The sequence below is a fragment of the Manis javanica genome, chromosome 3 (assembly GCF_040802235.1).
Source record: "Manis javanica isolate MJ-LG chromosome 3, MJ_LKY, whole genome shotgun sequence".
In the NCBI taxonomy this organism is placed as follows: Eukaryota; Metazoa; Chordata; class Mammalia; order Pholidota; family Manidae; genus Manis; species Manis javanica.
This window is the reverse complement of record NC_133158.1, coordinates 8280428-8303772: the sequence shown is the minus strand read 5'-3', so window position 1 is coordinate 8303772 and position 23345 is coordinate 8280428. Positions and strand designations below refer to the sequence as shown.

Genomic DNA, 23345 nt, shown 5'->3' with positions numbered 1-23345 from the left:
GGATATTACAAGATATATATATGTTTTTATATAAAAGCAGAAGAATATGTAACAGATTACCTAAATAACCAAAGACATGCATATTCCATGGTAACTAATGGGAGAATACAATTATAAACATGATCATTTTGCTCATATTAATCTACAAGTTCAGCAAAACATGAATTAAAACCTTAACAGGTTTTTCATGATACTTGACAAAATAATTTTAAAGTTCATAGAAGGCATCAAAAAGTCTGAAATACCCTGGCCAAATAAGAAATAAAACAAGGTGAAGGGACTAGTCTTACTAGAAATTTTAAAGGTATATTAATTGAGACCACATGCTATCATCATGGACATGAACTAGAAATGCCAGAGTTGATACCCCAGAAACACATTCACAGCAGAAGGAAACCGCACATGCATGGAAACCCTATATATGATGAGTAGCAATTTAAAAAGAAAAAAAAAGAGTATTTACAAGTGGATTGGGACAATTAGTTATCTTTATGAATGAAAATTTTAAGATACTTACGTAACACGATAAACAAAATAAGCCCCAAGCACCTTAAAGACAAATATGAAAACTGAAACTAGAACTTTTAAAACAGTATATAGGAATATGACTCAGTGTAAGGAAGGATCTTCTTAAACAAAACCCAGTGCAAACCTAAAAGGCACAGACTGACATGCTTGTCCGTTAGATTTTAAAACTTTTACACCAAAAAAAAAAGTCGTGAAGTGGAAAATCAGCCAGAGACTAGGAATAACTTCAGCAATACATATAACTAAGGAAAACTGATACCCAGAAAATATAAACAATCCCTAAAAATGACTTAGAAGCAGACAACAGAAAAAATTCAGACAGAAAGAAAAACAATTCATGGGAAAGAAAACAAAATGACCAGTAAATATTTTAAAAGATGCTCCCTTGAAATCACAGATGTGCAAATTCAAGTTATAATGCAACAGCATTTGTTCTAGTCGACAGCTCGTTCGCTTTCAGATCTATTTCCTCTCTTCCCCTCCGCTGCTTCTGGCATCCAGGTAAGTTTAGCCAGTGAGACGCATGGGGTGTGGCAGGTGGGGGGAATGAAGGACAGGCGTGTGGGCAGCCCAGCGTTTCTCCCTTCTCTCTGCTTGTAGGATCTCTGGCAGCCTCCAGGATCCTCTGGAAGCTGTGGCTCCAGCTCTCACACCCCATCCTCCACACTGGTTCTAGTTTCTGACAGGCAGCCCTAGCTTCCAGCCTCTAGTGACACCACCTTCTGCATTTTTCCCTTCAGCCTGGGGTTGACAGGGGTGTCCTAGTATTCTGGATGTCACATCATCATCCTATTTAGTTTCTCAGCTCTTCCAGCAACTGTCCAATCAATTGCTTGTATTAAATGCCCTCTGTTGAAAGCCCTACAGTGCTCGACTGGACTCTGAACACTATTTCATACTCCTTAGATTGACACAAATTTAAATGTGGCAATACTATGTGCTAGCAAAGATTTAGAGCAATATGAATTTCCATACATAGCTGCTGGGAGTGTAAACTGATAAGACCTCTTTGGAAAACAAGTGGCAATATTTAGTACAATTAAATATGGGTACTTCCTGGGACTTAGTAATTACACATCTAGACACACAATCCCCAGTCGAGACTTTCTCTCATTTTCACAAGTAGATAGGGAAGTAAAATAATACTCATTACACTATTATTTATAAGAGCATGAATTTGTAACACAATGTAAATATCTATTAACAAAGGAGTCATTAAAATATAGTATACTAACAGAATGAATACTATTGGGCAGTTAAAAACACTAACTATAGCTCCTTATACCAACATGGATAGGGCACAAAAGCATGATGCTAAGTGAAAAAGCATGCAGAATGATATGTACATCTATAGCAGAGTGCCATTTGCACATAGTTAGAAAAAATGTCAATTCTGTATATTCTTTAAGGATAGATACAAATGTAGTAAAATTATTTTTTAAATGCACAATAGGAGTAACAAACGTGAAATTCAGGATAGTTTTTCCCTGTGGAAGAAAAGAGGAAAATGAAATCGGAGTGGTATACCTGGGAACCCAACATATACTGTAATGTTTTATTTCCTAAACATATCTTATGCAAATTTGCCCAAAGTTGTATTTGATAAAGATGGGTAGAAGGCACATTAAGTGTTTGCTGCTTAATTCTCCACACTCTTTTGTATCATCAAAGTATTTCACTTAGTTTTTAAAAAGAACTTCCCTTTCTAAAAATAAGTAGCTATTATTAACATAATGTAGAAGCACCAACAGGAAACCTAATGATGACCTTCAAGTTTGCGCTGAGTAGAGACCATGGGAACTCACAGAAGATTCTCTAGGAAACCTACCTAACTTCCACCAGAAGGAAAGTTGTATTTTACACACACTAGCCCCCATCTGTCTTCAAAACAATATACTTTTTCCATGTTCCTCATCATCAACCATGTCAGCCTGTTGCGACCTGCCCCTGAATGAATGTTGCTTCAAAATACTCTCAGCCATTTTCCAAGACTTTGTCTATCACTGCCGGCCTTCCTAAGTCTACTACGGAAAATCCTTCTCTGTGATGTGATGTACAGTTTGTCTGCCCCACTTGACGTTTCCAGCCATCAGCATTTATGCTGAGTTACTCATCCCATCTTGAAATCTAGCCCAGCCTCTTGGCTTCATTTCATATGTTCTTTCCTCCCTTTAATGGTTATTGAAGCCATATGTCCACCGGCCAGGGCTGCCCAGCTCTCATCACTTCACTGTCCTCTGTGTCTAGTTTATTAATCTTGGACCGGCTGCAGGGTACAGAACTGTGCATCTTCAGGTTGTCCCAGGCGTTCCTCACCTCTGAGCACTTGCATGCTTTTTCCTGGTTGGTGTAGAACACTCCTGTTCCCCCCAGTCCTTACTTTTCCTGCTGACTTCTTATTCCCTGTGCCTCGGCTTAATCCCTTCCTCCTGGAAACCACCCCAGGTCCTGGAGCCTGGCACCCCCTACTTGCCCCCCCTATTACATCCAGCACATAGTGTCATGACCTCTCTCCCCTGCCAAAGTTGTGGGGGAAGTGGCTGCAGCATTCATCAACACACTGTCAAGCACAAAGCCTGGTGTATAGGAGATAATCAAAAACTGTTTTACAACTACTAAGAAGGAAAAATCAAGTGAGACTGATGGTCTACCTGCAAATTCCTTTTCTGGTGAAGGGTATAGCTTGCATCCATGAAATCTGAAATCTCCCAAAGAGTGTCAAGTTGCTACCAAGTCATTTGGTAATTCATTGTAGATCAATCTGCCAAGTCTTTAACTGATGTTCAGTAGGACTTTCTCTCCCAAAGAAAGAAAGAAAAATTACCATTTCTGGGGTAACAAATTCCATAATGTCATATCATATTATGGCCAGTTTGAGTTCTTTCATTTGTTTTAACATTCTTTCAAAACCAATGTCTTTAAATTATTTGCAATTCTTAACTTTCTTTGTTCCAGGTGAAGGTAACATAGAAAGCTTTTTTATTTCTGTGGCACAATGAAGGAAGAAATAATGGGGATAAGGGAGAAAATATGTGAATGCAGTAACAGCACCCACTTGGAAGGCACACGGGACATGAGTTAACACACACGCGTGTGGGCATCTGTGTAGCAGTGATGGTCATAAGTCATTGCCACGTTCCATTAGCTCTTTAGGGTTTTTACCTCTGAATCTAAAACAACAACATGCAAATGGAGAGGGTGGAGAAAGGCACTTTTATTAACACAGCCTGTTCAACAGCTCTTCTCATGCTAGTTTGAACTATCTCTTCAGTTCGTGTCCTCAGCAGTAGCTGGGAGCTGGGAGCAGTACTTCCTTCAAATTAGCACAAGATTTAATGGTGTCGTGTGGTCCAAAGGCAGGCAGGACCAGAACAGGGGGAGAAACGCAGCCAATAAGTGCACAAACCAGGTCTCATCTGTTATAATTATATCCATTTTTACCTGTTTGAATATTTTATACATGTATCTGCATCTTATATGTAAAGGCATATTCCATTTTTACATATTTCATTATAGTACATAATTGTTCATCTGAAAACTGTATATAATACATTTTAGAAATGAGTGTATTACTCATTTTGCATTTACTGTTCACTAGAATATAAACTGGTTTTTCCCCTGGGACCTTTGCATGACATTTCTATGACAGATTTGTTTTTCATATATTTCAGGGAACTTTTAAAAACCATGTTTGCTTAGTAGAAGGTAGAAAAATCTCCAAGTCTATGTCTTAATTTTATCAAGTATTTTAAATTGTGTAAATAAACTGAGCACCACTTTTCCTAAACAAGCATGAGGAGATTCTTTGTCAATGTCCATCTGAGTCTGCCAACGAATACGTTTCATTACACTCATTCCTCAATTAAGTGCTATGAATCCTTTACATCTTTCTTCTGAAGAGCTTTAAATTACACTCTTAAGCAGGGCTTCTTACTATGAATTTCAAGTGGATAAATTCCTGTTTATACGTGTAAAATGCCTCCTGCGAAGGCAGTTCCTTGTGCATGTGGCTCCTGGCAGAACAGTGTGTGAGAAGCATTGGAATACTATGTTTCACAAGGAGACTTAAGCAGAACTTACTGGGCAACTATCTCCAGGGCCTTTTTTTTTCTTTTTCTGAAACCAGTGCAGTGATCTCAAAAAGAAACATTGTTCAGAGGATGACTCTGGCTGGCTGCAGATAAAACTTTGGGTGATGACAGTTAATTTCTGAACTTAAATGTTTAAGAACAAAACCACATCCCCCGTTTCCCCAGCTCTGCGCCTGCCTGTCTTCCCAAAGATCACTTCCCTCCCTTTCATCATAAAAAGCCAGTATGTCTTTCAAACACATATTTAAACTATGACGTTATGACCTGTTTCTAGGACTGTCTTATGTGTAATTTGTTGACAATAACTTGCAAACCTATTTTATCTAAAGGTCTCAGTAGGACCACTTTTTAAAAGCCAGAAATTAAACAATTAAGGGAACACAAGGTCAGGATCACAAGTTATAAATCGGGAAGCTCTCCAATGCACACCTGTTTCCCATTTCCTAGCTGTGGGCTGCTCAGCAAGTCACATAACCTCTCTGTGCCTCAGTTTCTACATAAATAAGATGGAAATAACAACAGTACTTTAGGCTTATGATTTTGGGGATGATTCAGTAAAGACTCCAAGCAGACATTCAGCACAGTGCTTGCATAGCAGAAGAGCTCCATAAATGATACTGGCTACTGCTGCTGTTACCACTGTTAATTTTGTTATAGCAAATACACTCCTTTTATTTTTCTCTAGTACTGCATGAGCACGTTGAGGTAATAGAAGTTGGTACAGAGAAAAGCCACCAAATACCACGTTATATTCATAAAGCAGGTTCTAGTTAACAGCTTAGCTCTAACCTGACCACATTTTGAGCCCTCTGAGGTTTTGCAAGCAAAATGAAGTCCCAACTTTCCTCAGTCTGGTTTCTCGGTTGTGAGGAATAAAAATAAAACAAAGGCCTTACTCTCTCTCAGAGAGCAGAATAGGAGTTTATTAGAAAGCTGGTGGGGAACTCAAAGGATCATGGGGAAGGACTGAAAACGAGGCTCAGAGTACAGGGAAGCCGGGTAGGGGGGACCCGGGCTTGCAGCCCTGCTGAGAGGACACAAACTTCCACCCCCGACTGCTCCCGTGTACCATGTCACTGCCCCCAGGGTCTGGGTGACACCGCTGTTGCCCCTGGATATGGGCAATGGCTGATACCCCCACTGCTGCCAGCAAGAATCCACCACTTTTTGTGGCTTTAGTAAACCTCCGTCATGCATTCTACTCCTCTATCTTGAATATCAGACTCCAAGAAATGTTTGTTGGTAAAATATGCAGGCTACCCAAGCGCGTCCATACACCCAAACATTTAATGAATCATGTGACCAACAGTGGCCGGCCCCAGCTGTGCTTATAAGGAGCCAGGTCATTCCTGGATTAGACTGATACCCCAGAGTACCAAAGTACTCTTGCCCAACAAAGAAATAGGGAAAAATTCAAACATTTTAAACTCTTTAAATAAATTTTTCATTTATTGTTTTGTTTTGTTTTGAGAGAGGGACATAAAACAAACAGTTTCATGGAAAACCCCAAAAAGCCCAGGAAGAGAATTTGGGGGCCTATTAGATATTTCATTTTTCTGTACTTTATTATTACCTTTTATGAAACCAAATTTAACTATGCTTCTAAAAATACAGGAGTTGTTTTGGTACAGTGAGTAAATTTTTTCTTAACGTCATTTAGAAAATGACAGGCATCACCTTGTTGCTATGCTGAGTTCTACAATTCCAGCAACTGTCACAGGGTTTTTTTTATTGAAAATAATCAATGGTCTTGACAGACAGAAAGAGGAGGATATAGTGGCATATTTTGATGCATCTTGACAGCACATTTCAGAGTGGCTGTCCCTGTCACTTTCTGGTCTTTGATTTTTTTCCAACCAGGACCCAAGGGAAAGTTCTAAGAGTCTTTAACACTGAAATTCTCCAAACATAAAGTGCAATGGATACCTAGACTTGTCTGTTTTTCATCCACTGATGAATTTTATATCTCAACTCTTCATTCTAACCTGGTATAGTTTCAAATACAGTTAGGATATTTGGAAAGATTCATTTGGACTTAGACACATGCTTCCTCGGCAATAAGAAAATGCTTGGATTGACAACTACATAGCAGTCACACAGTACTCTTGTTTTTCTTTGAAATATGATTCCAAGTAATTTTAAAAGTTCATTAATAAATATTATGAAATATTAAAATTATCTGGCCATCAGAGAGAGTTCAAGGACAAAGGGCATTTTCATTATAATTCATTGCATATACCCAGAAATTCCATCATTATGGACGCCTGAATAAGTACAAACACCCTTTATTAGATCCTATTATATAAAAGACTTTTCTATATATAAAGATGAGATTCATATTGGCAACTTGTCCGCACTTAAGCCGCCCTCTATCCTCACAGCAGAAAATAATCTGCTGAGCGTCATAGTCTGATATACCCTTTCGTTAGTAGGTAATTAAAATGTGTAGCTAATGGGCCTCCTGAGACTTTAAGCTAAAGCTTCGTGCTGTCACTTAAATGACTCCCTCAGCTCAGCAGCTGCCAGTCCAGGGGACAGAGCCTGCGCCCGGATCCATGGGCAGGAAGCACTTCAAGGACTAAGGCCACCTTCCAGGCTGGGTGAGCTTGGATCCTAGGTGAGAGAGGGACCCGCAAGGCATAGTAGGGGCTCCTACTCCTGTGAGTTGTGACCATGGGTTAAGTCAATGCAAAATACAAGGCAGACAAAGGCAACGGAGTAGCTCCGAGTCTCTGGTCACTGCTTCCAGCCTTGCAGGGGTTTACCGTCCAGCCGGGTTGATGGAGTACTGAGCTACCTTGCTTAATGCCTCCTGATAACTTTTCTGACATCTCAAAGAGTTTCTTAAAATATTCTTAAGCCTTTGGCATCCCTTCCTGCCCTGGGCCTCATGAATAAAACATCCATCCAGTCAGCAGCTTTGGCAGAGAAGAGAAGCCAAGCTCCATCCATCAATGTCAAGAGCTGAAGTACCCAGTGATCGCAGAGCCCTTAATAGCTCCGCTTCTTCATGACGATGTTGATGAGCAGCCAAACACTGCCAGCACCTGCCCTTTGGTAAGCATTCCTTCTCCAGCCTGGAAACATACCACCAGTCTGTGAAAATGGCGAGCAGCGAGGATGAGCCCAATCGTTCTGTTTTCCCATTAGCCATCTGATCAGCCCCCTAGGGCTGCCGAGACAACGTACTGCAGACAGAGTAGCCGGAACGACAGAATTGTATCGTCTCCCAGTTCTGGAGGTGAAAAGTCTAAGATCAAGGTGCCCTCGGAGGGGTTGGTTCCTTCCGAGGCCTGTGAGGAGAATCAGTGCTACGCCTGTCTCCTAGCTGCCAGCGGTTGGCGGACACTCTTTGGCCCTCCTTGGCCCATAGGGGCATCACCCTGATCTCAGCCTTCATGCCCACAGGGCCATCCCCTGTGTGTGCACCTGCCCAAATGTCCCTTTTAAGGTCATCGGTCATATGGGCTTAGGTCCCTATGACCTAATCCCGTATGACTTGAGTTTGGCCTCAACTGGTTACATCTACAATCACCTGATTTCCAAATAAGGTGACATTCTGAGGTACTGGATGCTGCGGCTTCAACAAATGAATTTAGTGGAGACACAATTCAGTTGCTAACACAGTTTTTCCCACCTTTCCAAAGTGCTTTTTTTCCATTGTGCATTTCTTTTTTCTGCTGTATGCATGAAGATCAATCAACCCTACCATAAAACACTAATTAGGGATTTGTTTTCCTTAAATAGGCCAGATAAAGTAAAGTTTTCACTTATCAAAAGAATCAGTTTAATACTGTGCTGTTTTGTGAGGCTAATGAGTAAAGCGATTTGGGTAGAAAATATGAAGTCAATGCTTACTGGCACCTTAAGAGTAGGTTATTCTAACTCACTCTAAATTAAGAATAAAGGGAAAGGAAGTCAAAGTGTATCATGTCAGTTTTCAAAAACTCTTATTTGAATACACAGAAAGTATAATTTCTTCTCAAATTCCTATAGAAGAATTACATAAAAATAAAAATTTGCCAGGATTGGGATTGTGCTGGTGAAAGAGGAAGCATGTTTTTTAAATGATAAATCGTAGGACCCACAAAATCTTAATAATCCCAAAGGTTTTACTAGTCACTAAACAAAGGTAGTATCATACTTTCAGACTGCCTTGTGGGGCAGTTCCCTCTAAATAGTCAGGTACACACAACAAGAAATTATGTCCTCAGTGACCACAGAGAATTCATCTTCATCCTAAAGAATAAAGTTCATGATGAAGACAATTTCACTCTATAAGTTTACTTTATATAACCTCTGGAAAAATAATTCCCAGTCTATCCAGAATAAAAACACATTTCTGGTAATTTCTCCCATGATATTAATGTCACCCTAAGTGTGGATTTTTTTAAAAATAATCACAAAGTATATATATATATATATATGCAATAAGTGTATCCCTACAGATTAGAAATGCATTTTCAGGAGCTTTTGTCTATAAAGCAAAGACAATACAATTCAGTCCAATAGAAACAAAGGAATCAAACTGAAGGTAAAAAATTCTCCGCATCACATAGACAAAATAACTGGCCACTTCTCCTGGGGTCATGTTGCATCCATTTGTATGTAGCCAGGAGTCACCTCATTTTTCACACTGTTCAATTCTTAGGCAATAAGCAGTGTATGAGCATGTACACACACGCACACATGTGCACACTCACTCGGAGTTGCAGGCTTTCCCTACAAAAAACCACCAAATCCTAACAAATTGTTTTGTTTGACTTGGCTTCCCTTCCAGCATTCTCTCCTTATTCCAACCAAAGTATTAGACAAACAGAACTCATCTGCATAACACCTGTCTGCCTATTAAGGAAGCATCTTAAGAATCTGTATGATTGTTCATTCTGTCCTTGAGGACCCATCTACATCAGCTTGTACACATCACTGCGGCTTCTTCAGAGTGACGGACAGCCATCTCGCCATGCTGCTCTTGCGCTACCCAGCGTTGAGACCATTTTTGTGATTGGTTTTGTTATATTCTTTAGAGAAGAAAAAAATCAGCTCCTTAAATAACATTTGTTTAGCTTCACAGAATACCCCTTTCAAGTACATTTCATTAACTCTCTCCCACTGAAAACCATATTTGATACCAACTGTGTAAACCTCAGCACGAAGGCTGTGTCTGGCATTCAGACATGTGAGGTAGAAGGCGGTGCAAGCCATCTCTCACTCACAAAGAGACTGTTTGCCTTTCTATGTGTAGGCTTTGTCATTACATTCAAATCAGGCATCCGGGAAGCCAAAAAAGAACAATGACTAAGAATGATCTTTGCAGAATGCTCAGAAGGACTGTCCACTTGGCACTGCCTTCAGCATGGTGACATGTCTGTGTGGCTGTTTTAAGGCATCATTAACTTCGCTGCCACACACTTCCTCAGAGAGGAACAGCTGCAGACCCTTCCTCAGAGCGCCCCACTGAAGGTAAAGAGCCCCCTGCTTGAGCCCTGTTTCCCAAGGATTGCTCTCACTGTGGGTCTACAGCAGGAATTTTGCTGAGTCTTGTTACTAGTCCCAACCACATATCCCCTGCCTTCCTCCAGGGGCTGGACCCGGGTTTCTGGAGGTCACAGAGAGCTCTATGTGTAGGCCTTAGCCCGTGTCAGAGCAAGCTGTGGCCTGATGCAAGTGCCAGAGCAGAAGGAGCCCCGACAGAAAGCCCTTGTGAATTCCCAGGGGATGCATGTGAGCAGGTGTGAGCCCCTCCCAGCCACCAAGCTGGGTACTCAAGGCTCTGCCCAGGGAATCAGAAATCCTTCAGAAACAGATGCCCTCCTTCCTGGAAAGGCTGCAACAAGGTCTGAAGTGGGGAGAACTTTTGAAGATAGAGATAATAACAAATAGTAGCACAGAGAAGCTTCCACAGCTCATTGTTAACCACAATCAGATAGAGCATGTCAGGTCCCCGAAATATAAGTAACTTTAATAAAAGTTAAATGCACTCTATTCAGCTTCATCCTGAGATCAGGGGAATAGGCCTGCTGTCACACTTGAGAAAATGGTATAATATGAATTGGAAGAGAGCCCAGATGGACAAGAAAGCATCCTGGTGAAAGTGCCCAGGGAGTAAACAGGGTCCGGGAAAGTCACCCGCATCACCATCACCCCCCACCTGGCTCAATGCTCTGTCCACGAGGAGGGACTGCAGAAAGCCTAGTGTTCCCCACCCCAGTGGCTTTGTGCATGCTGTCCCCTGTGCCCAAAAACTATTTTTCTGGCTTTTACAGGCTTGACTCCTTCTCATCCATCAGATTTCAGCTGAAATGTCAGCTCTTTGAAAGGGCCTTTCCTCACCATCCTTTCAAAGCAACTTATCTCAACGGCTGCCTATCCCAGCGACCCTGTCCTTATCCTTCACTGATGACACCACATCTTTTGCTTGTCTGCCCTATAATCAGATTCTACGCTGGGCCGAATACCCCTGACAACAGAGACTGTGTCTTGATTCTGGGACAATGCTTAAGGGCACACGCTAGATGCCTAAGAAAGGCTGGCTAAATGGATGACTTCTAGAACAGAACTGTCCGGTAGAACTTTCTGGAATGAAGAAAATGCTCTCTATTATGCTTTGTCTAATAGGGTAGCCACTACCCATATGAGGCAATTGAGCACGTGAAATGTAGCTGGTATGAATGAGGAAATAAAATTGAAATATAAACTTAATCACGTTTCAATTTAAATAGTCACTGTAGCTACTAGCTGCCACACTGGAGAGTGCAGTTTAAGGATAAGCCCCACTCCCAGAAAGGTGCACAACAATGCCCATAGAGCTAATCTGCCTCAAAGAGGAGGTGCTATCCTGAGCCTGAGTGGGGTGTTTCGTGAGCTCCTGACCATGCCCATGCAGCCTGAAAACTATTATTAAACCTTAGTAATAATTTTTCTGGGTATAGAATGTACTATATGTTATAAAACCAGATCGTTCAGAACAAATTTCCAATAAAACAAGTTAATGTTTTTCTAATTCATTTTGTGGATGTTTTCTGCATTCACACAAAAGTTAAACATCTTTAAAAAATAAAATAGGCAAGAACTTAGATAGTTTAGTTTCATTAAAAATAATGATATCAACCAGAATAGGTGTCTGATTGATTCAACGGGCCATGGCCTTTGAGGACAGAGGCCGTGTCTGCCAGCTCCACCGGACGTCTACCCCAGGGGCCTGGCACAGTGTCGGCATGGAGGGGCACTCGGTAAACGCTGTTTTTACTGCATAAATAAGTCCTATGGAGTCATTCTGTTCAGTTACTCAGATTTGTTTTTCCCGCTTTCTTTTCCTGTTCATTGAACTTCTTTTTCCAACTGAAAAGTAAGGGGATGGAGAGGGAGAGACAGGTTGTATAGAAAAACTTTTATTCCATAGGCTCAAGTTTCTCCCAGTGGCCCAAGGGCTGGATCAGTAACAAGAGAATAGAAGAAGCTACAGGCAGAGGTGAGGGTCAGATTCTCCCCGTGTCCAAGTACCAAAGCAGGTCAGAGGGAAGACGTGGAAGACCCACAGGGCCAGCGTTACTTCCACCCAGGTCAACGAAACAGTCGACGGGCTGGCCTGGAGGCTTGTTCTCAAACAGTACCACGAACACCAAGGGAGGTAACAAGTGAACAGGGTGTAACTGGCAAACAAGAAACCACGCATGTTCTTCATAAACCTGATTTGAATCCAGTCGCACTTGACGTTTGCAGTTCTGTCTCAAGAAACACAGACCCCACCACCTTCTCTCACCTGCATAGCAGTGAGTCACACTCGTTTGCTCTTTCCTTTAGGCCCCTATCTTGCGAATGGATCCAGATATAGTTTGTTCTTCTAATTTGAAAGTGGCAGCTCTAGCAAACGATTTCCACCAGAATTAATAACCACCCTTCTCTTTCCTGTATCCCCTCTCTCCACCTCCTCCTCTCTCCCTTCCTTCTCCTCTGTCTCTGATACAGTGAATCACAGTCAGAATGTTCTTTTTGATCTGCTTAGAAAAATAGTCCCATTGCCTCCACCTTGAGAACAGCTGCAGCAGGACCGCCCCAGGCCAAAAATCCTTTGTCTGAAACAAACAAACAAAAATTCCGCCTCTCCGCATTTCTCCACTGCAGCCTGTCACCTGCCTCTCAACCGGAAATCTAACCCACAGGCATTTACATCGTGAGGTTTGTTTTTATAAGTTATAACAAGAGGCAAAAATGAGCACAGGTCTCTGGCTACAGGGCAGATTTCTCAGTGCCTAATTTGTTAAGGATGACATTTCTGTTAATGTCCTTGTATTAAAAGTGCAGCCCATATTTAAATTTCACCATAATATCACAACACAGCACTTAGTAAGAGAGAACCATCAGTACCATTACTGAAAGACATAGAACTTTATGTGACTGAGTTATATCCTGACTTATGGTCAGTGTTTCAAGATAGTTTCATTAAACATGTGTCAAAGAAAGAAAGAAAGGAAGAAAAGAGAAAAAGGAAGATATTTTCTCCATTTTCCAGTTTACCATCCATTCCATTATGCACTGTGTGCAGCATTATTTTTCTTTAAGTAAGTTTGATATGAAACCTCTTGTTCTCCTGGGTCACATACTGTTATCCAACCAACCCAGAAACCCACTGTGCCTGAGAAGCATGTTTAGGAAAACTGATGTTAATACTGATGCTCTCTTTGTGCTAAATGACAAATATCCACAAAACATCCAGTAAGGTTTAATCCAATCTCTTCGGCAGCCATGACGGGGGTATCAGAGAATTTGTGATGCCACATCCAGAGAAATACTAATTTTGAATGTGACAATACTGAGGATCATACACAGAAACTCTCTGCCCTGTTTTTATGGTTAATCATAAATAGAAGAAAAATATAAGACATGCCAGCTCTCAGTCCTGTTAGACACAAGTCTCCACCCTCAGGTTTTAGAGAAGACAATCCGGGGACCCAAGACAATGCAGCAGCCAGCAGTTGCTTTTACCAAGGAAGGACCTTCCCCAGCACCACGGACAGCACCTCCCCCTAGGCTGGGCTACAATTTTACAGGAGGCATTTATGAATCCATCAGAAGCTTTTGGTTAAAAAAAGAGAGCACAATTCTTTGCATAGCAGAAGGAGGTTCCCTCTCCCCAGTCTCTGACCCAGCAAAATTACTGTCAACTCTCTGCCCAGTGGAGAGATATTGATTCTCCTGTTGCCATGGTGATACATTAGTTGTCAGGTCTCTGCGTCTCTTGTACTCAGGGCCTAATGTGTTCCTCCTGGCTTTTGGATTTTGACACTTTCTAAGCCGTAATTACTTTATTTGATGGGATCTGCACATTTTATTTTTATACTAAGTAGCTATTGAAAACACAGCCAACCAGAGGACAGATCACAGAGGTAAAAATCGGTGTGCTGGCAGGCCTACCAGAGATGACAAAGAGGAGAGTACAGGAAGAGGTATAGACTCTGCTTGCTGCTCCTCAGATATTGGGGAAAATCAAAACAGTTTTTGCCATCTGTCACAAAGCACACTGTGAAAATTATGGAGCTGTTCGTTTCGACGTTTGAAGAACATTCTGCCACTGTGATTAGATCACAATAATATTACCTAGTCACTAAAGGTTTGAATCAATGCTCTTTAATATTTTTCTTCTCAGAGAATCTCTGTCTTAACTTATTTTTCAGTGGGAATGTGTGTTAAGCATTTCACTAAGAGATAAATATTTCACACAGGTAAAGCCCTTCCGATGAGAGTCACGGGACGGCTGATGACCAAGTTCAGAGAGTTAATAACCAAAGAGAACAAGGGAAAAGAAATTTCATGAAGGTTTATCACCTCAGAACAAAGTGTTCACTCTAAAGCAGCAGTTCTCAAAGTGTGATCCACAGAAGCCCAGGGGAAATAGGGTCCAAAGAGTCTTTTAGGGAAGCCAACAGGTCAAAACTACTGTCGTGATAAACCGAAGATATTATTGCCTTTTCACCTTTTTGAACTATACACTGATGACGCAAAAGTCACCGCGGCCAAACTGCTAAATGGCTCAGCACGAATCAAAGCAACATCTTCCTCTCCCTCTTTCTCTCTCTCCCTCACACAGGCTTGTAAAAAAAGGAGGAAGTTGGGAAGTTACAATTTAAAATGTCCTTGATAAGGGAGTTTTTAAAAAGTTAAGTCTGTAAGTACACACATTTTTAATATTCTGTATAACAAAATGGGAAAACTGCAGAAAACACTTTTGTTGTTTCCAGGAAAAGCACATGTGTGATTGTGTGGAGAGAAAAACTAACGGTTTAATGGAACACAATTTTTACTTGAAAGAACCACGGACAAACAATGGTATTGACAGAAGGTATTTGGGAGACATTTTTTTTTCTAAATTGAAGAAAGACAAAATGTCATTTCAAGGAGAACAACATACAGTATTTGTTGCCAGTGATACAATGTGAGTTTTTAAGCAAAATTTACATTTTTGGAAAAACTGTATGCATGAACTTAAAAGCTTTCTACTACACAAAGACTTTTTTCTGGTAAGATGGATGGTGATACTAATTAATGTAATATTTTCATATTGTACATTGAAATGTGTCAACATTTGGAAGCACTGCACCAGTATTTTACAAATAATCAGTGCATAGTGTTACAAAATCTTTCATGGGTAAAAGATCCATTCAAAGTTAAGAGACAGACCAACAGCTTTAAATGTAACAGAATGTAAAACACTAATTCACATGGCTTCAGATTTCATACCACAACTAGCTCTGAAAAAAAACTGCCACTTGTCAAGTTTAGGTGTATTATCAAAGAATAGTCACAATTATCTAAAAGGAACATTAAAATATTCATCTTTCACAGCTACACATCTTTGTGAGATCAGATTTTCATCACAGACCTCAGGCAAAACAAACATATGGTAGCAACCTGGATGCAGAAGCAGATAAGAAAACCCAACCATCTTCTGTTAAACCATACATTAAAAAGGTTTGTAAAACTGTAAAAGAGTGCCACTCTTCTCAATAATTTCTTTTTCTTTTGGAAAATATAGCTACTGTTTATAAAGATATTTTAGTTAATGTATACTGGGTTTTTATTGTTATTTTAAAAATAAATATGCAAATGTTAACTTCTGTCTAATTCATAATATAGTCAATAAACAAGGGCCTCTGGAGTCCTCAATTATTTATAAACATAAAGGATCTGAGACGACAGAGTTTGAGGACCGTTATTCCACAGAGAGCTGAAGGGGGAACTGTCCAAGTGGCTGAGGCCACGAGTCAAGCACCGAGGGTACACAGAAGGGCAGGTTCTTAGAGATCCATTTCACCATCTAGGTGACAATTAAACAACTGCTTCATAGCCATACTTTAACCTCTTATCCCCAAAGGACAGACAACAATATTGCAGGGCAAGGAAAAAAAACAGCCCAAGTTTAGCACTAAGACATAGTTCTCTTTTCTTGGGTAAGATACATTCCTCCCTCTTTTTCCCTCTTACAAGATTTCTGACTTCTAAGTCTTTCCATCTTACCCAAAATGAGCAACATTCCATTCCACATTAACACAGACAAGATGCTTTGGGGATCTCCAGTGGGTCTATAAAACCAATTATTATTTATGAAACAGAAAGCAAGACAAGGGGCACCATTTTCACCTCTTCACAAATACCATTCCCAATATCTACAGTAAGAGACAACAGTTAACATTTTGCTGCCATCATGTCTTATGCTATTTTAAATAAAAATCACAAATCTCAGTATCGCTAATGGTAGAACGGAGAATATGATACCATGTTTTCAGCAGAGCTTGGCAACTTGGATAAGTGTAGCCATGCCAGACCATCACCTTCAGACCCAGGTCACACAAATATCAGAGAAATTTTGAAAGGCAGTGCGTCTTGCAACACTTAGTAGAATTCAATAATTCAAACCTCTAGAAGCATAAAATATTATCCTATAAGCAGAGCATTGATCATACTGGGAGTCAGTGGAACCAGGTCAGAACAAGAACTCTGCACCCATGTATGTTTTTCAGAATAAATCAAACAGTAACCATTCCTTACCATGGACTATTTTGTAGCCTACATCACCCACTCTTGGGAGGAATGAGTTCTTGGCTTCAACAAATATAAAGAAATGTCACTTACCTGAGTCCAAGACCATCCGAGCAGCTTGACAACTAGCTCTGCCATCTTGTCTTCCTAGCGTAGAACTAGAAAATATAATAAAAACAATGATCAAATCCAGCCTGGAACCCTTCTATGCTGCCCCATATATTTTGCTTCTTTACTTCTGTAGTGAATGGAGGCTTCCACCGAGGAAGACGTGAGAAATGAAGCCCCATGCCATTCTCAAGAAACTGCTCTCTGGAGCTCACCCTTCCAGAGAAGTAGCCAGCTTTTCTTTGCCTCCCCCTGCCCCCCACCATGTTCACTTTCTGTTTCACAAGCTACCAAAACAGTGAAGCTGACGATATAATGGCAGTGCCAGGATTGTTTTTGAGACTGAAAGTCCATTTTAGTGTACAAAATTAAGGCTTTCACATTCCTAAGTCTACTGAAGCTAAAAATAACATCAACTAAATCGCTAAAAAAATTCTTACTTTAAATCCTTAACAAAAGGTGTTAAAACTGTTTAGTTTCGCTAGCCCCTAGCCCCCCAAAATTAGATTTACTTGACCAAATGTCGTAAGAATAAACACTATAAATAACACTGTCTTTAAAAGGAGTACAGTTGACCCTTGAACAACACAGGTGTGAACTATGCAAATCCACTTAAATGTGAATTTTTTTCAATAAATAGACAGGAAAATTTTTTGTTGATTTGTGACAATTTTTAAAAAATTTTCTTTTCTCTAGCTTACTTTCTTGTAAGAATGCAGTATATAAACACACATAACATACAAAATGTGTTAACTGACTTTATGTTATCAGTAAAGCTTCTAGTCAACAGTAAGCTAATAGGAAAGTTTTTGGGGAGTTGCAAGTCATACGGGGATTTTTGACTGCACAGGGATTGGCTCCCCTAACCCTTGGAAGATTTAGCCAACCTACCTGGCATCTCTACCCAGCTCACCATTTTCAAATTCAATAAAACCTGTATCTTATTTCCCAAGTATAAAATGTATTTCCGATCAACAGAGGTGAGGCTTAGAACCTCACCCCCCCTCTTTTGAGAGAAATCTTCTGCATCCGTGGATGTATTATTGCCCTTGTCTAGCTTGGATTAACACATAGTCTACAGGCACACACCTGATCATCTACATTTGCTCTCTTATAACACTAAACTATGTTTTCTACCTTTATTTTGCATCTACCTACCACTTCAGCATTTTATTTAAAATAATAATAATAAAGGGAGATATGTGGGATTCACATATAAATCAAGTATAAAAATCAAACAAATATTCATATTTGACCTGATTGTTTATAGTTCATGATAGGTGATCAAAACCGAAAGTTTCTGTGACGACTGCCCTTGTACTGTTCACCATGTAAGAACTTACTCACTATCTAAGAATTTGTTCACCATGTAAGAACTTGTTTGTTATGCTTCCGAAGATTGGAGACTGTTGAGAAGTAGGCTGGGGGGTGGATTAATGATTGTGCATTGAGCATTGACTCCCCTATACAGAATTTTATTGTTGTTAACAACCATTTGATCAATAAATATGAGAGATGCCCTCTCAAAAAAATAAAATAATAAATAATAAATAATAAAAAATAATGTAAAAACAAAAAAATACATATTTCCTTGAAACAGAGAATGAAGCAGCTGATAGCACCACCCTGTAGGTCTCCTCTGGTAAGTTATTACAGAATAAAAAAGCAGTTTGAAGGACAATGGTAAGGCTCTGGCGTTGAAACCCCTTGGGCGTTATCTGAGCCTGGGGCTCCATGGTCAGGCTTTTGTTTGAAGCAACAAATAGTCTGTCCCATTGTGTTGACCTCTTTTGTTTGTCAGCAGAAGTTCCACACATTCTAGATTTCTAGTGGAATCTGTTCTTGCATACTGTATTTGCATTGGTTTATCATAAGATAAAACTTCTTTTAACTACCTCAAGCATTTGTTAAGGAGACCAGTTCTTTAAATAAAGTAAAAGCCTTCACCTCATCTCCATGGCCAAAACAAGGAAACAGGGAACAAAGGACTCTCTTACAATTTTGTAATTCATGTTGTAAATATAAATTTTATGAATTAGTTTGATATGTCTGTTTTGGGTCAAATCTAACAAAAGTAATAAACAAGACAAAATAGCTCTTCGAGAGTCAACCTCAGGAAAGGCCACCCTTACCATGTTTCCATAACACCATCAATTAAATGGTTAAAAATTTTGTTTTAATAAGTAAAACAACATGCCCACGACATAATTGTCACACCTGTTAGCCCCTCTTCACGAAGGGATTAAATTTTTCTAAAACTTTGGTTCTAAGCATTATAAGGAATTTTAAAAACACAATTTTTCTTATTCAGCAACTAGACAACGGGCTCCTCACAGATTTCAGTAAAAAAAATTAAAAACAAATTATGCTTAACTTATATTTCTTAATATTCCCCCTTAATTTCATTCCTCTTCATGTTGCCTTCGGTCTGGTGAAATTATTCACAGGAAACACAATCCCTCTTGGGCTCTTTGCTTTCAGCTTTCTCACTTCAAGATTTAAAATGTGCAATGAACTTTATTATCAGGGAAGAAAATACAATTATGCCTCTTATAGGAGGGGCAGTTGCTGTATGCTTGCCCCAGGGAGACTGCATTACATCCTAAACTCACATCAAATGTCTTTGTAATAAAGGGGGAAGAATCTGTGTTTTAGTAAGAGACAATGGCCTCAAGGAGAAGACGGACTATTGTCCCCGTGCCCCCTGGCTGCAGTAGTGGCAACGAAGATTAACAGTCAACATTCCCTTCACATGGGGGCTACTTGTCCCTGGACATGCAATTTTTTTTTTTTTTACTACAGTGGTAAAATACACATAACGTAAAATTTACCACTGTAAATATTTCAAAGTGGAAAATTCAGTGTCATTAAGTACATACACAAGCTGTGCAACCATTACCACTTTCTGGTTCCAGAAGTTTCTCATCACCCCAAAAGACGACTCTATGTCCATTTTGCCTAAATAATTTTAAGCCATAGTTTGGATGCTTGGTTTGGGGTCAGAATTTCTTTATCTGTTCCCTTCCCATCTCCAGGAGACGATGGTAGCTGAAAACATGGGTCCTGAGATCTGATCACCTATATTTAAATCCTGCTCCTGGTGCCATCCTGGACAAACACTCATTCTCTGAGCCTCGCTGTCCTTAACTTTCAAATGGGAACTATCGCAACACCTCTCACAGTGTTTTGAGGAATGAACTGGAACATCCCACTCAGGGCAGGGCCTGGCAAGCATTAAGAGATCAATATATGATCATATATTTATTAATTTATATTTTTCGTTACACCTTCTACATACCAGGTAATATTCTAAATGCTATGGATATATGAGCTCCTTCAAAATTCTTAATAATTCCAAGAGGTAGTCACTTAAACTAGCTTTGTTTTACAGCACAGAGAGGTGAAGTCACTTGCCCAAGGTCATTCAGCTCATAAGTGGAGCAGCCAGGATTTGAACTGCCAGAAGTCATGTTCTTAACTACAACGCCACTCTGTCTCTGTGATATAACTTGCCCTTGTCTTACACCAAAATGCATGCAGTCTTTCCCCACCATTCCTTTTCTACTTACTGAAGCAATCAATGTCAAAAATAGAGACTAACCATGTTCCTGTCTTCCTCATTCATCATCTTAAAGTGTTCCTGTGGCCTTTTGATTTTTTTCTCATTAAATGTGTTATTTCACATTGTAGTCATAGGAGACAGTTTTGTTTGCAGTTTTCCCCTTTGATGTTATAGCATAATCACACTCAAAAATTATTTCCTTAAATGCATGTGCTCTTAATAATTGAATTAGCAGTCAGCCTTTTGCACTTTCCATCTGTTTATATGCTACATCCCTGAACCCTTAGGCAGGCTCTGTGTGGCTGGTTAGCTCACATCACATCGAAAATTTGCATTGAATTCTGGGTATGCTGCTAGCATAAAGGAACACTAGAGCTCTGCCAGAACACCAAAAGTGTGGTCCTTGGGGTCATCCTGGTTCCCTAGGGCAGTGCCGGAAATGACCCCCTACCCAATCTCAGGGTAGAGAGGACAAGAGATTGTGGTAAACCCACATATCAGCTTCAAACATCCAAATTATAGAGAGACAGTAAGGGAGACCAGCGCCAGCAAATCACATGCACATGCCAGTGTGGGCATGAGATGGCACTCTAACAAATACAACTTCCAGTTACTATAAATTATTAGTGGAGATCTGCATATCTAAGCAAAGCAAGCCTACTGGAAATCTAGGGCAAGGTGCTTCATTACATGATTTTTAAAAAAGCACAGGTTCTGGTCAAATAAATTTCCCTTGAGGCATAATTTTTTTTCTTCATACCTTCAAAAAGCCCAGGCTTTAGGAGAGGGGTGCGTCTCCACCAGGTGAGGACTGTCACTGCTGACCACCTGGGTGGTGCTTCAAGGCACAAGGGCAGAGCCTGCCCTGAATTATTTAGAGGTACATTCAATTCAAGTTCTTTCCTTATTTCTTTTTCTTTAATTACAATAGTAATGTGTGCTTACTGTAAAGAGTTCAAACAACACAGCAGTGTTTAAAGTAAAATAGAGTTCCCCTCTTACCATCTCTGTCTTCCAATCCTAGTCCCCAGAGATAACCACTGCCAACACCTTAGAAAAACTTTTAGGTTCCTATTTTTTGCACATATACAAATATTTTTGCACATATGCAAGTGGATGTGGAAATGCAAATACATAAGCATAGGAAAAATGCATAAAAAAGATCGGATTGCATAAATTGAAGACATATTGGGTCTCCTATTAAGAGCTGCTGATGCCCAGAAAATAACATTGAACTGGAAAGAGTTGCAGAGAAAAGGTTAAGATGAACAGGCCTTTTAGCTAAGAACACAAAAACCATCATACAACAAACGATGTCATGTGCGACTCCAAACTGTGGCTGACTTAATTTGATTTGGCATAAAATCACTCCTCCTCATCAGAATTAGGTCAACAATATCACCAGTTTTGAAAATTTATGTTAGGGGACTCTTAAGAATAGAAAAGATCTACTGTGTATAATCATTGCTATTTACATTATCGCTTGTTTGATCTGACATTCTCCCTGCAGCCTTGTTCACGCACTGTTCTCTCAGGCAAAACATCCCTTCCCCACCCCTACGTTTCCCTTCCACCTACCTAAAGCCTGTTTGTGCTTCAAGGGACAGATCATGTCCTACCGATCCTGGGAAGACTTTCTTCATCACTCCAACCCAAAGGGATTTCTTTGCCTTCTGGACCCCCCATGGTGGGATTTGCCACCTCGTGATGAACGATTTGATGTGTTAGCTTGACTTTGTCCCTTTAACTAGACTGAATTGTGTATGAGGCTCATGAAGCCCTATGAAATTGTGAACAGCACTGGGAGTGTGCACGCATATGCACCAGGGCTGGGGGGTGGGGGGAGAGAAAGTCCATGGCTTTCATTAGATGTTCCACAGAGCCTGTGGCACAAAGGGTTAAGAAACCTTATTTAGGTCACACAGCAGACACATAAAGAAGTGTTTGGGGAAGGCACCTGGCATTTGAGTGGCTATGCGGGGCTTGGATGACACAAAGGACTTTGCCTCTTTCCGTAGATGGAGGAGTTTGTAGGAGACCGTTTCCACCCCTCTGCTGCAACCAACTGCTCAAATGCTTGACAATAACAAACTATCTACCTTTTGATATTTTGACCATAAACTCCCTTTACGGCAGGAGGCATCAGCAGGGAGGGCTGTCATGAGAAAAGCACCTCAGGCCAGAGAGGGTTTACATAAAAATGAGACCTGCACCTTAATATGATACCAAAACTCAGTGCAACATTCCACATTCAGTTAAGCACACACACACACACACACACACACACACAATACTGCCAATTCCTCTTTCTATTCCATGTACTTAACTGGTATGCATAAGTGGAATGAATGGTCCTGATAATAAAACATGGCTCTGAGAACCCACATATAACCCTTCAGCTCCTTAGAGGATATTAGTAAGAGTGACTTTAGAGTATAATATCCAAGCCAAAGAGAAGTCTGGTGAGTGGAGCTCATTATTTCTGAAACTTGTCATGCCCCACAATAGGAAAAAAACACGTCATTTGTTCTGACTTAAATTAGAACTGGTTTCCCACTGAGTAGTGTGTTGAATCTTTGGCAGAATAACAGATGATGCCTCAGACAATTACACATCCATCTTGGGATGAGGCTGAACCCAGCAGTATTTAGACATATCTCGATTTCAAATGATGGAAGCAATTATCCCTTTACAAGACTGGAAGCAAAGTGTATTTCCCAGGAACAGGGCATCTAGGTTTCAGACATGAGCTTGCCATTAATAGGTATGTAACCTTAGACAAATCAGTTACTCAGATTCTCCTCATTTATAAAATGAGGGGGTTGAATTCTATCTCTTCCTTATCCCTTCTACTCTACTGTTCTAAAGCTTAAATATCACTTTGAAGGCAGAGGAAGGATTCAGAGATTTTCAACTGCAAGAAAAAAATGAGGAAAGAAACTGATCTCAGTTTAAGAAGTGAATTCTTGAAAACACATGCTGGATGATGAATCTGCAAAATGGATTCTATTTTTTAATAG

General features: G+C 40.2%; 1 long non-coding RNA gene across 1 annotated transcript in view; it reads right to left on the bottom strand.

The window, feature by feature from the left end:
- Window positions 1-23345, bottom strand: part of LOC140848310 (uncharacterized) — a 290563-nt gene that overhangs the window by 203646 nt on the left and 63572 nt on the right. The window contains exon 2 of the long non-coding RNA XR_012128920.1: window positions 16749-16813. This is a non-coding gene — a long non-coding RNA (uncharacterized lncRNA). The remainder of the gene's footprint in view (window positions 1-16748; window positions 16814-23345) is intronic.